This window comes from Meles meles, chromosome 5 (assembly GCF_922984935.1).
Source record: "Meles meles chromosome 5, mMelMel3.1 paternal haplotype, whole genome shotgun sequence".
NCBI classification, from domain to species: Eukaryota; Metazoa; Chordata; class Mammalia; order Carnivora; family Mustelidae; genus Meles; species Meles meles.
The window spans coordinates 22,248,572-22,263,681 of NC_060070.1; the positions used below are offsets into that span (position 1 = coordinate 22,248,572).

Below are 15,110 nucleotides of genomic sequence, written 5' to 3' on the forward strand. Positions count from 1 at the left end.
GGTCATGTAGGTTTCTGAGTTTTTTAAATAAAGGTGACTAAGGTGAGAAGGAATAGTTTTGGAAAAGTTAAAATTGGTTTTCCTTACCACTTTTTTATGTGTGTGTGTGTGTGTGTGTGTGTGTGTGTGTGTGTGTGTGTGTTATGGTGAGGGAAGATGGATTGGTGTGGTAACATGGGTCATATATGTAACTAAAAACTCACCCACTGTTCAGTCTTCTTCTTTAGGAGAATAGATTAGTTGGTTGGAAGCAGTGCCTTTAGGGGCCTTTGGTTTCTGTAGTTCCTTTCTCTCTGTGAAGAATGGGCGTGTAATTGGAAGAGTTGGCTTTTTGCTGTATCAGTATCCTCCCTACGAAATAAATCAAATAAATTAGTTATTTCCATTCTAAAAATATAAAATGATTAATTTCATCTTCCTGCTCTAATTAGATTAGATTTAATTGACTATTCCCTATTTTTTAGTGTTGTTTCTTTTTCTCTTAAATAATATTGAATCAAAATTATACTGTGATATTATGCAGAGTAAAGGACTGAAAATAAATCTAATAGTGGTATGAAAAGGGCTTATCTTACAGCCTGAGTGTAAATGCACTGTAAATCGTTCTTATTACTATTATTATTATTGCTGACAGTAACAACTTTTTCCTATTTAAACTCTAATCAAAGAAAATATAATTTTTAGTTGAAATTGTTTTCACTGGTCAAAGTAAATTATTTTTAAGGCTCTATACATTTAATTTTTGAAGCATATTATAGAAGATACTAAATTATAAAATTTAACTTAAATTTGGTAACAGATTGAGGATAAGAGATCGAAGTAGGAAAACTTCAAAAACTTTTTTTAAAATATGGCTTTGGCTTCAGATTGTAAACTCAGAAGGAATATGGAGTCACGCACTTCACCATTACTCCTGTATGTCTTGGGCACGTTGCTCTTCAAGGACCCATTTTCTAGGTAGCTGTAGAAATGAAGCTATTTTAATTAAATTAATTGTATTGACATATAATCGGGATTTAAAAATGAAGCTATTTGAACAGGGAGTCGGGTTATGTCTTGAGTTGCCTCTAGGGCTAGCATTTCCAAGGAAGCTGACCATGCAGCCGCCCACAGATTGCCCAGACTTTTCAGATTCTCTGAGCCTCTGAGTCTCTTGCTTATGTTCCAGGTCATTCTCAGCTGTACCTTGGAACCAGAATATCAGCTAAATCACACGAAATACTTGGACAAATACTTTTTTCCAGATATGTTCAAGAATCTTAACAGTTCTTAGGAGGGAGGAGTTGCCTGTGAGAGCAGAGTCTGACCTTAGCATATATTTTAGTGATGCACACTACCTGGGCCTCTAAGCTCTTGGGTTAAAATATGGCTAATTTCTAATTATGTTTCTAGTTCATCCTTCAGACAACTTATTCTGATTTATTTGGATTTGGAATTAAACATCCAATCTCTCTCTCTCTCTTTTTTGGCCTAATAAAAATTATTCATAACCCAACTATTGAAATATCTAATTTCTGTGAACCTTGGTTTCTTCGTGTCTAAAATAGGATTAATGGTACCTACTATCACAGAATTGTTAAAGCATATAAACGTTTTAGTTCATAATCAATTCTCAGTGAAGGTTTGGTTTCCTCCTTTCTCTTAAGTTGAATTTGTTAATGTGATGCAAAGGTAAGTTGTTAGTGGCCTTAGCTTTGATCAGTAATAAAAACAGGAGGCCAGTAAATACACTTGTAAAAATTCAGTTCACTGTGGTCTGTGAATGCTGGATTGTATTTAAAACGTACTTGTAGCAGCAGATATGATTTTGCCCTCATGCCCCCATTCCTTCAAATATATCAATCAATTAACAGAAATTGATCACTGCTCTTTGTAACATAGTGTTGCTTACCGAGAGAATACAGAACAGGGTGGTTTTTTTTTTGGAGGATGGATGTCTTTATTTTATTTATTTAAAAAAGATTTATTTGTTTATTTAGTTGAGAGAGAGGAGTGCATGTGAATGGGGGGGAAGGGGCAGAGGGAGAGAATCTCAAGTAGACCCCGCACTGAGTGCAGAGCTCAATATGGGGCTCAATTCCATGACCCCAAGACCATGACCTGAGTGAAAACCAGGAGTCAGACGCTCAACCTACTGAGCCATCCAGGTGCCCCGGTAAGTCTTTATTTTTTAAGCCAGTTGTTTGAAATGCCTTTTGCTTCAGGGAACACTGACGTAAGTCATGCCCAGGCTACCAGTCTACTGTACCAACACCTGTTTACCCGTAGGAAACTGAGCTGTGGTGCTCTAGTACTGTCGTACCTGAGCACTACTTATAACATTGTTTTGAGGAAGAAACATGTTCATAGTTAAAGTCTTATATGTTAGGCTATACCTTGCCTTGTCATAGTTTTCTAAAAGGAAATAGGCTCTTCACATCCAGGTCACTGGCCAGGGGTCTGAGGCATTAGAAACTAGAGTAGGGATTAGGGAAGATGAGCCATAGTGTCATAGGTTAGGGGGCTTTACAGCAACCAGAAAAAGGGAAAGAAATTGTCTTATCCAAACAGTGAGGACTGGGGACTAGGATTTTGCCTGGGAGAAATAAAGGAGGGCAGGGATAATGAGGGAGCTGAGAAGGCTGGGGACCTGGGAGGCAGCTGGTGGGGTTTCAGGAAGTAAACAGGTAAATGAGGCGTGGAAGTTCTTGGTTAGTCAGTGGCTGTCTTGAGTCAGTAGAGAACTAGTGAACGGGGTAATCTAATGTGATCGGGATCAGAAACAGGGAGAGCCCATAATTAGGGTTTTGATACAGTAACACATGATAGCAAAGAATTTAGTATAATTAGGCAAAGCAGTTTAGTTACTTCAAGTACCAGTGGATTATCATAATGACATAGTCTCATATTACTGTTCAGTTACTTTGGCTTTATATCTCTTTTTCTGGTGACGTAAGCTGTTCACATTTTTAATATGGGTCTTTGACTTAAATAACTTTGCACCATTCTGATCGTTTGTTAAGATGAAATAGAACTTTAGGGCACCTGGGTGGTTCAGTGGGTTAAGCCTCTAGCTCAGGTCATGATCTTAGGGTCCTGGGATTGAGGCCCACATCGGGCTCTCTGCTTAGCAGGGAGCCTGCTTCCCCCCCTCTCTCTGCCTGCCTCTCTGCCTACTTGTGATCTCTCTCTCTGTCAAATAAATAAATAAAAATCTTAAAAAAAGAGAAATAGAACTTTAACAGATACAAACGAGTTAATAGACTGCATATTGAAAGGAGGAAGATTATTATTCAAAAACAGGTAATTCTATTTTTTAAAAGATTTTTATTTATTTTAGAGAGAGAGAGTGTGTGCATGTGTGTAAGTGGGGGAAGGGGGTAAGAGCAGAAGCAGAGGGAGAGAGAATCTTCAAGCTCACTCCTGTTGAGTGTGGAGCCTACTGTGGGGCTCCATCCCAGGACCCTGAGATCATGACCTGAGCTGAAATCAAGAGTCAGCCATTCAACAAACGGAGCCACCTAGGCATCCCCAGATAATTTGGTATTATTATAAAAGGCAGTATATAATGGGAGCGGGATGAACATTTAACATAAATGTTGGCTTACAGGCTTCTGAACATATACAGCAACTCAGTAATTCTGAGTTCTGAGGCTACTTAGAAGAAATTCATTCTAATTGGAATTTCTATAGTTTGTAGATTTTACTGATATTATTAGACAATATAGCATTCAAATAGTTGAAGGTAAATTAGCATTTGAAACTGAATAACTGCCAGAGGATTGAAATTTACCCAAGATAATGCTAAGTATTCTTCATAGTAAAAGCATATCAAGAAGGGAAAAAGATACTGAAAATCTTATTTTCATAGTAGTAATAACGGATTTGAGTATAAACTGCTTTGTCACCTTTTTTTCTAAGTTTTAATTTGAAAAAGAAGTTTTTTCCCTTCCAGATTGTCTGCCTTTCTGCTAAGTGTGCTCTACCATCTTATATTAAAATAATCTGATTGAGAAGCCTAATTTTATTTTTTAAAATTGTTTTATTTTTTAAAAAAGATTTTTTTATTTATTTGACAGAGATCACCAGTAGACAGAGAGGCAGGTAGAGAAGGGGCGGGTGGGGGGGAGCAGGCTCCCTGCTGAGCAGAAAGCCCGATGCGGGGCTTGATCCTGGACCCCGAGATCATGACCTGAGCTGAAGGCAGAGGCTTAACCCACTGAGCCACCCAGGTGCCCCGAGAAGCCCAGTTTTTTTGTGGTTTTGGCCTTTGGATGTTGCTGGCATGGTGTATGGTGTTTACTTTAAGTTATTCTCCCTCAGAAAGAATTCTTAAAGTTAGGTGGGTTTTTTTTTTGTTTTGTTTTGTTTGTTTGTTTGTTTTTTTGTGAGCCCAACACAGGGCTTGAAGTCACAACCTTGAGATAGAGACCTTAGCTGAGATCAAGAGTCAGATGCTCAACCAACTGAACCACCTAGGCGCCCCTAATCTTAGATAATTTTAATCCAATAGAAAAGGCATCTAAAGAATTAAATAAGAACTTTAAAAAAGGTGAAACATTATTGGCCAGTAAATAAAAAAGATGCTCAATTATGTTAATTGTCAGAGAAATAGAAACTAAAACCATAATAAGATATGCTTTTTGCCCACTAGATTGGTAACAGCATCCAATGATTTGGAATACTGAAATTGTCACATAGTGCTAGTAGAATTATAAATTATTATATTGCAGCACTGAGGAAAACAATTTGTATATCTAGTAAAGTTAAGATACACATGCCTTGTTATCCAATAATTTCCTTCCTAGATGTAGATGCTGTAGTAGTGCTCCTTAATGCCAGTTGACCTAATTAGTTCCCCCTTCATAAGAATTATTGTATAGTTCTATTTACTATCCTGAACTGAAATTTATAGATAATATAACCTATTTTCATGCATAACTAAAAACATAATGATAATGATGATGATAAACCTTTATTATGAAAAAAGCAAAAGAAAGTAGTTTGTAATGAAATAACATATTTAAATATATAAGAATCAGGCTATTTTTTTTCTTTTTTAAAGAGAGGGAAGATGGGGAGCAACAAAGGGAGAGAGAAAGAATTTTAAGCAGGCTCCACACCCAGCACAGAGCCCATGGTGGGGCTCAATCTCACAACCCTGAGATCGTGACCTAAGCTGAAATCAGAAGTCTGATGCTTGACCTACTGAGCCACGCAGGCTGAAGAATCAGGCATTTTTATTATGATATCTAAATGCTAATCAGATCCTAGATGCATACCTAATTGTGAAACATGGGGTTGGGTTGCAGTCTTTGGTTTTGGGTACCTTTGAATTAGCACTGTTTTTTGTTGTTGTGCTGATGTATACTGTGGTGTATATGAATTGAATTTACTTGTGGGCTTCACAGTGCCGTAGGAGATTCTGAAAAGAAATTCTAATTGTTCCCCAGATTTTTACCTTGAATCTGGAATGTAAGAGTGAAGCTCATTAGCACATTAGATAATACTTTTATCTTGTCATTTGATTTTTCATTTCACTTACTTCTTCTGCTATTGTTTATCCTATTTGATATTTCTCTTTTTATTTCTGCCTTATTTCTTAGGTATTTTCTTTTTTTCTGCCCTTTGCCAAAGTAGATCTGTTGCACAAAGACGATGCTTGTTTTATCTATTTTTCTTCTTATTTGGGACTGTCTTCCTGTCTGCTCAGTTATGCAAGATATGTAGGTTTTTACTCAGAGTTTTCCCAGAGGCATAAGGAAATCCTTTATTATATAAACAATTGCTCAATTAAGTTAATGAACAATTTGAAGTGCTTTTTTGAAAACAAAAGTTAATAAGCCATTGGAGTTTTTAAAGTTGAGATTCTCATTTTTGTGGGTTTTTTGGTTGTTGTTCATAATACATTAAAGGTATTTTCAGTATCAATTCACTCTGCCTTCATAATTTTTAGGTCAGGGATTGTGTCTGATATATTCACTCTTGAATTTTTGGAATCTGTTTAGTACAATACTTGGAACAAAGTGGCCTCTTAATAAATTATTGAATAAATGCAACATTTTGCATTTGTTACATTATCAGTATTAACAATTACGTTTGTTCTGAAGTTTTCCCAGTAGTGGAAGATTTTAAGCTTTCTGCTTAAGCCAATTATTATTTGAAATATAAAATTAAACTTTGTGGACTATTTGTATTGTCTAAAATTTGGGATCCCTTCTGATTCTCCTTCCCCTAACTGTGTGTGACTTAAAGGATAAGTGACAGAAATAATATGTATATGAATAATTATTTAAATAAGTTGATTTTTCATGAAATATTTGAGTATCTGTTGTAATCCAGGAAGAAGCAGTGAACAAAATTTTTCTTTTTCCTTTAAAAAGTTTATAGTTTTGGAGGACACAGATAAGAAAACACAGATTTCCACACAATATAATCAGTGTTAGGACAGTTAAGCACAATGCTGGAAGAACACATAGCCCTTATGAGGGAGTCGGGAGGGCTCTGTAGGGATTTTTGTGGTTGTGTAAATCTGAGGGACACTTTGGAGCTGGCTGGGTAAAGAAGGGAAGAAGTAGGGAAGAGCATTTGGCCTAAGGAAACAACAGGTAGGAAGGCCCAGAAATGAGAGAGAATGAGTCTGGATGCTCTTAACATCTTAACATTTTATGAACAAGTATATTCTCAAAGTACACTGTTTAAATTCTCTTAAGCCTACTAAATTATTAGTTATTGCAAGAGCATTATATAAATTTCTATTGTGTTAAGCAACTGGAATTTTTGGGTTTAACTACTACTGTAGCTAGGGTCACCTTCAGTAATGTATGAATGATAAATTTGCTATCCAAAGTTGAAACAAAAAGTTTGTGTTAAGGATAATTTTTATTTCTAGAATTACTGTTTTTCTCTTCGATCTCCTTTTGGATTTGTAGGTGTTTGCAATGCTTTGATAAGCTATCTAGCTGATCTCTTGCTACCTGATGTAGTCTCAGCCGGCTACTTCTCCGCCATCTTGACTCGTCCCCTGTTAAGGATAATTTTTAAAGTAAACAATAGATGAACTGAAAAGGATCATCTGAGTATAAGAAGATAGAGAGGGAACATGGAGATGGAGTATGGGAAATGAACTGTACTTCCATCTAGAATACATGAAACTCAATAATGTTTAAAGTTAAGTCAAGAATAGTGATATAAACGCTTAGAGATAGGAAATAATCAGGAGAACCCAAACCAGAAAAAGTTAAAAGTGGTTGTATGTAGGGAAGGGGAGGGATGATCAGAGGATTGTTAGATTATAATCTCTGCTATGTTGTGTTTTTTTTGAAAATTATAAATATATCATTTTGATTAAAAAATTAGATTAAAAGTTACTATACATCCACTGTAACGGCTAAGATTAAGAAGAGTGCTCATCGTTGGTGAGGATATGCAGTCACTGGCACTGGTGAAAGTGTAGAATGGTATAGACACTTTGGTGAAAAAACTTGGCAGTTTCTGATGAATTTATCCATAGACACACTGTCTGACCCAGCAATTCCATCTGTAGGTGTATAATTCAAGAACAGTTAATGCATACAAACATAGGACACTTGTAGAGGAATGTTCATAAAAGCTTTATTCATAAAAAAACAGGAAACCGTTCAAATGTCCATCAATCAGAGAATGAATAAACAATTTATGGTATATCTATAGGAAAGATTACTACTTAACTCTAGAAAAGAAAACTATTACAGTAACATAGATGAATATCCAAAATGTTAAGTTGAATAAAAGAAGCCAGACTCAAAAGAATACATATGGGTATGATCTCATTTATATGAAATTCAGGAATGACAGAAATTTCTATTGTGGTAGAAATCAGAATTGTGAGGGGCATCTGGGTGGCTCAGTGGGTTAACCCGCTGCCTTCAGCTCGGGTCATGATCTCAGGGTCCTGCTCTGCTCAGCGGGGAGCCTGCTTCCTCCTCTCTCTCTGCCTGCTTCGCTGCCTAGTTGTGATTTCTCTCTGTCAAATAAATAAATAAAATCTTTAAAAAAAAATCAGAATTGTGATTGCATGGAGTTGGGGGAAAGGTTGGGTAGAAATGGTACATGGGAACTTTATGGAGTGATGAAAATATTCTCTGTCTTGATCTAGTTGATGGTTAAATAGATGTCTATGTTTGTCAGAATTCAAGCCGATCACTTAAGACTTGTGTATTTTACTATATGTAAATTTTACCTCAATAAAATACTAGTAGTATAAAATACAAAATAAAGACTAGAGAGTTTGGTGCATTAAGGGAATGAAAGTCTAAGATGGTTGGGTTGAGAGAAAGAGTTGGGGATAGGAATGTTATGTTAACAGGGCTGGGCCATCTTGTATGACTTTGTAAATTACTAAGGCTTATCCTAAGAATATCAGGAAGGTATTGAAGGTTTTTAAGAGAGACAGTATTAAATTTGAATTCATTTATCTATCTATCTACCTATCTATTTAAAGATTTTATTTATTTGTCAGAGAGAGAGAGAGCACTAGCAGGGGAGTGGCAGGCAGAGAGAGAGAAGAATCAGGTTTCTTGCTGAGCAAGGGCCCGATGTGGGACTCAGTCCCAGGACCCTGGGATCATGACCTGAGCTTCGGCAGATGCTTAACCAACTGAGCCACCCAGGTGTCCCATAAGTTCAATTTAAATTGGAGGGAGGCGAGAATGGATGGAGGAATACCTGTTGAGAAGCTTTTGCTGAAGCCAAAATGAAAGATGATGATGGTCTGTGTTGGAACATAATAAAGGGATTGGAGGAAGCAGATATTTAGTGATGGGGAATGCAAGAGAGGACAAGGCTGACCACAGCGTTTCTCTCTTGATCAGCTTGGTGGATGACAGCATGGTATACTGAGCAAAAGAGCAGAGGTAGGCAAGAGGTTGACCTGAATTTCACAGATTTGATTGCTTAGTTTTGGGAAAGATACAGAAGATGATATAATAGTAATATAATTAGAAATATAATTAGACTAAAGTTATTACAGCCTTATAATTAAGACTTTCTGCTGAAGCTGTTCATTACCCATTCTTCTCTTTTCTCTTTATGAAGACATAGATGATTTGCCATTCACAATCTATATAAAATACAACTAGTGAACAAAGGATAGTTTATACAAGTAGAGAAAGCTGGGTGGTTTTATTCAAGAGAGTAGATTTCCATGTAACTCTCTATATTTAATATTAATAGTCAACCATATAGTATTGAAGAAATCAGACTTGTTCAGGGGAGGGACTGCAGAGGGTCTAGTGCTATTATATTCTTTTCTAAAATTGAGATATAATTCACATACCATAAAACTCATCAGTTTAAAGTGTACAGTTCATTGATTTTTAGTATATTCACACAGTTGTGCAACCATCACTACTAACTCCAGAACATTTTCACTACCCCATAAAGAAACCCTGTACCCTGCAGTGGTAGTCATGTCCCTTCCCCCCATTGCCCTCAGCCCGTGGCAACCACTAACCTACTTTCTATCTTTATGGATTTGCTGTATCCTTTCTATATCAGCCTATCTCCATTATTATCACAGCCGGTCATTCTATAGTCCAGAAATTCTCAAACTTTATGGGCCTGCACATACCCTGGGGATCCTGTTCAAAGATAGCAATCCATGACGTGGTTCTCTCCCTTATGGAGCTTATATGCTGACCATATGCTGGTTGGGAAGACAAGACACTTTTTTTTTTTTTTCAGATTTTATTTATTTATTTCAGACAGAGAATGAGAGAGAGAACATGAGGTTGGGGGGATTGGCAAAGGGAGAGGGAGAAGCAGACACCCCGCCAAGCAGGGAACCAGATGCTGGGCTCCATCCCAGGACCCTGGGATCATGACCTGAGCCAAAGGCAGACGCTAAACCAAGCCACCCAGGCACCCCACAAGATACATTTTTGAATATAATTAGTGCTACAAGGTGTGAATGAATACATTTTGGAAGAATAGTAGAGTAAGTGGAGTGAGGCCACTTTGGACATGGTATTCTCAAAGCTTCATATCAGATAATATTAGTGTTAGATCAGTGTTAATCACAATTCAACCAAGAATCTTTTATATATTAGTTGACTTGCATAATGTGTCTTGATATCTATCATAAGAAATTATCTTATATAATGTAACTCTATCTTGTATGGTTCCACCTTTCCTACTTATTGAAAAGTTCATATTATTTAAACTCAGTATTATATTGTTGACCTGTTCAGATGTGCCACGTAGTAATGGCTATCCTTTCTAGCTTGATATTTTAGGGGAAAAGTGACATCCAATTTAATTTATGTGAGAGTACCTTGTAGACTTTATGATTTTATGCTAATGCAAAGTATTATCATTATTAACCCGTCCATATGTTCTATGCTACTGTTTAGAATCTAGAAGTAAATATTCTTTGTTCTTTAGCAAAAGAATTGCCATCAGTGGACTTTTTTCCTCCTAAGTCTTTGTCTTAGGAGTCTGAAGAACTTCATTCTCTATAGGCAAGGTATATTTTGTAAGTATATAGTGCTCTTTCCTTCCCACTTAATTATAGTGTGTTTGCTATAAGCAAAAATAAAGTTCTTAGGGGTCCATGGCTGGCTCAGTCAGTTAAGCATCTGCCTTTGGCTTAGGTCATGATGCCAGTGTCCTGGGATTGAGCCCTGCATCGGGGCTTCCTGCTCAGTGGAGAGTCTGCTTCTCTCTCTGCTGCTCCCCCTGCTTGTGCTCTCTCTCTCTCAAATAAATAAAATCTTAAAAAAAAGTTCTTTATTAACACAAATAAAATAAACTTAACCCACTAGTTTAAAACATTTTTCTCAATTACCCACTAAAGATAAGAAAAACCCCACTTATGTATCTATAATTAGGCAGGGAATATTTTCAGGCCATACCTGTTATCAGTCATTACTTAATTAGTTCACCCTGCCTCATTTTCTCCAGGCTTTGATTCTGAGGGCTTTCCAAAATTATGGCCCTTTAATAGTTTTTGCTCACACATGAGTCCTTTCCTTCTTTAACTCTTGGAGGAAGGACCTGATTATAGCTGTTTACTCAAAACAGCTGGCATTATTAGGCTTTCTCTAAGAGTCTCCTATTATCTTCTTAGGTATCTCAGATACTTTCCCTACAAGTACAGAAAGAAAAAGGTATATGAAGTTCTGTTGCAGAATGATTAATAATGGTTGTATCGTGAACTATTAGGATACTCTTTCCCCCTTTTTTCCCTTAGTTTTTCTTTACTTCATTGTTCTTTGAAGTTACTGGTGTTTTAAAATAATATTAAAATATTGTTCCCATAGTAACACCTTACCGATTTCTTACGGCAAATGCTGCATCTTTCACAAGTTGGGTTGAAAAAGAGAAATGCTTTCAGTAAGAGTTTATTTATAAAATCGAGCCAACAGAACATAACTGTTTATTTTTAAGAAAGCATTTTTAAGCAGACTGTAACAGAGGATTTTACACATCGATGTAATGTGAGCTTCCCAGTGAGTTTCTTGCTTATAGAAAAGTTCATTTTTGAATTTGTATTAAATTGACATTTTTCCCTCTTAATAAGATTTGAACAGCTTAAATAAGAAATGGAAATCTTGCCAAATTTCAGTTAAATAATTTGTAAGTTCTGCTTAAACACAATACCCGTAAGCCAGTATTTGTAGGCTGCTTAAAGACTGTTAGAGCAGGGCATCTGGGTGGCTCAGTCCGCTAAGAGCTTGTCTTCGGGTCAGGTTATGATCCCAGGTTCCTGGGATCCAGCCCAGCATAGGCTCCTTGCTCAGCAAGGGGGAGCCTGCTTCTCCCTCTCCCTCTCCCTCTGCTGCTTCCCCTCCTGGTGGTCTCTCTTTCTCTATCAAATAAATACATAAAAATCTTAAAAGAAATACTATTAGTGCAAAGAGCAATGCTCATAATACTCTTGTAATGATTTTCCAACCGCTTAGGCTGCATGGTGGATTTTATTCAGGATCTGTTCCTCTGATTTTTTTTCTTTTTTGTTTTTGTAGGGTTTTTTTTTGGTCTACTCATTTGTAAAATCAATGTCAAGTAATTTTAAATCCTTTTGCATTTAAATTTTTAAGTTATATCATCCATTTTAAGCTGGTTCTTACTATCTGTTGGCTTTTAGTAATACTCAGTTTCATCTCAGAATTTAATTCATTATTTTTTCAAGAAGGTTTAGGGAAGACATATTTATAACAAAATATTAAACCCATGTATTCCTCTAGTGTTTACTTATTTTTCTTCTTTTTAAAAGTTTTTATTTAAATTCCAGTTAGTTAGCATGCAATGGGATATTAGGTTCAGGTATACAATATAGTGATTCAGCAGTTCCATATATCAAATGTCACCTGTTACTCATCACGGTGCTCATCACAGCAAGGGCTCTCCTTAATCTGCATCCCCTATATAACCCATCCCCCCACCCCATAACCATCAGTTTGTTCTCTACAGTTAAGAGTCTGTTTCTTGGTTTGTCTTTTTTTTTCTTTTGTTCATTTGTTTTGTTTGTTAAATTACGCATTTGAGTGAAATCACATGGTATTTGTCTTTCTCTGAGTAACTTATTTCATTTAGCCTAATAATCTCTAATTACTTTTCTTGCTCTAAATTTGGTTTAATTCCTATTAACTCAGTCTTTCTGGCTTTTTCACAATTCCAGAAGCATATGTTCTAGTTTGGCTACCATGCTCTTTCCTTTCCATTCTCTTGCTGGAGTTTTTGAAAGCTATAGATCTGTAAGAAATCCTTTGACGTTACCATAGGTTATATTTTTGGAGGCATAGATATATTTATGGAGATTGTATTTAATGTACTTTAATTACTGATTCATTCAATAAATTCCAGATGCGGAGATATAATAGTGAAAAAAAATGCTGACGGATATCAGCTGAAGACTTTTAGAACATTAAAAAAATTTAAATTCAGTTAATTAACACGTAGTGATTATTGGTTTCAGGGGTATAGGCCTGTGATTCATCTGTCTTATATAATACCCAGTGCTCATTATATCACATGCCCTCCTTAATGTCTATCACCCAGTTACCCTGTCTTTCCACCTCCCTCCCAAGACTTAACTATTTTGAATGCTTTTGTGAACACTCTTTGCATTTGCTCAGTTGGCTCTTTTCATCTCTATTTTCATAGTGCCAATTTGAAAGACTCCACTGGCTGATATCGTTTCCATTTCCATATAATTTAGAATTCTGGGTAACTTCGTATACTTCATTTTCTAGCTAGAGGTCTATATATTAATACTTCTGGTGTTGTACTATAGTTTCAGTTATATTTAATTCAGGCATAGAAACAAAAACTTAATCTTATCTAGGTATATGTCTTCTCTAATGTATTTTTTTGTACTAGCTCAAGATTTACCCAACTGGATTAGCAAATCTTATTAATTTTTCTTTCAAAAAGTTTTTCATCTTTCCCTTTTCTATTTTTATTTTCATTGCCTCTGTCTAAGCCCTCTTTGTGCCTAAACTTTAGCAGTAGTATTCTCTCTCTCCTTGCCTCTCCTGGCCCAAACATAGCCACTGGATTGGTCTTCTTAAACTGTAGATGTGATTATATCAGTTCCCTGCTCCACAGTGTTTCTAGCTAAAATAAGAACCAAACACTAAGATTTGGGGGAGGGGGGTGGCAACCTTGGGGCCCCTGACGATCAGTAGGGCCCTGGTAAGTCATGCTTTTTCACTCCTCACCGGGTTATGTACTTTTGTTTGATATGTATTTTTTTTCTTTATTTTTATTTCCAGACTATAGAAGAGATAAAAGGAATTTTCTGAATAATCATTCTAGACAGGTTATTTCAGAACCAGTTTCCATTGCCTTGAGTCAGTGTTTGCACTTCAGTACGATTTCATCTAGTTTGTTGAATTTATAATGGCTGGTTTGGATTATTCTCTTTTAAAACTAGTTTTTTTAGAATGTTTGTATGTTTTCCAGGGTCTTAGCTTCTGCAATAAATGATCACTATCAATTGTAGACTATGTATAGAAGACATATTAGGTATTCTGGACTGTGTTAATCATTCTTTCTAAAAAGTGGGAAGTGAATATTCTTTTAATTCTCACAAAGGAAAAGAAATCCCAGTTTAGATAAGCAATTCATCTAGGCTATGAGCCTGTTCATGTAATTTCTGTAGGACTTAATTAAGAGTTGAAATATAAATAAGACCCTTAATGTCGTTTGTGAAAATCAGGAGCGGTTAGTACAAATTTTGGTTGATTTATTTGTTCATTTTTAAATTTATTATTAATTTTTTTATTAAAGAATTTTGTTTATTTTACAGAGAGAGAGAGCACAAGTAGGGGGAGCAGGACTCAGAGGGAGAGAGGGAGAAGTAGGCTCCCCTGCTGAGCAGGGAACCCAATGTGGGGCTCGATCCCAGGACCCTGAGATCATGACCTGAGCAGAAGGCAGATGCTTAACCAACTGAGTCACCCAGGCGCCCAGATTTTGATTTACTTATTTAAAAGTTTTGGTGGTAGACACAAGAGAAAGCCCATGTATAATTTTATCATATTTCGTACAATCTTTTGTAGATAGGAAGACTCACTTTGTTTAGGTTAAAAAACGTGGGAGTTTAGAAATGAGATTACCTTTTTCGCTCCTGAGATCCAGTTAGGATTGTTGCCTAACACATTTTATAAAACTTAGCAGCATAAAACCCTTTTCATTACGCACATAGATTCTGTGAGTTGGGAACTCAAAAAGGCACAGTGGGGATAGTTTTCTCAGCTCTTATGATGATGGGTGTTCAGTTGGGAAAACCTGAAGGTTGGGATCAACTGTTAGGGGCTGGAATAATTTGGATAATTATTTCATAATTTGAAGGTTTATCGCCATCACGTCTGGCATCAGGGCTGGGAAGACTTGAAGAGTCTAGGACCATTGACCAGAGTACCTGTACATGTGTGTGGCCTTACTTTTGTGTGACATGGTGGTCTCAGCATAGTCAAATCAAGCTTAAATGTTAATGTGAAGGAGGAGAAAGTTGCATAGTTTTGTTTTTTAATAAAGCCTCATATGCTATGCACATCACATTTGCTGCATTTTGTGGGTTATAAACGTGTGCATATGCACACCCAGATAGACTTCACCTCTTGCTGGGAGGGTGGCAGATTCTA

General features: G+C 36.4%; 1 protein-coding gene across 4 annotated transcripts in view; it reads left to right on the forward strand.

The window, feature by feature from the left end:
* The window catches only part of CDK19 (cyclin dependent kinase 19), a 172,505-nt gene that overhangs the window by 76,467 nt on the left and 80,928 nt on the right, over positions 1-15,110 (forward strand). The gene's annotated exons all lie outside the window — the stretch shown is intronic.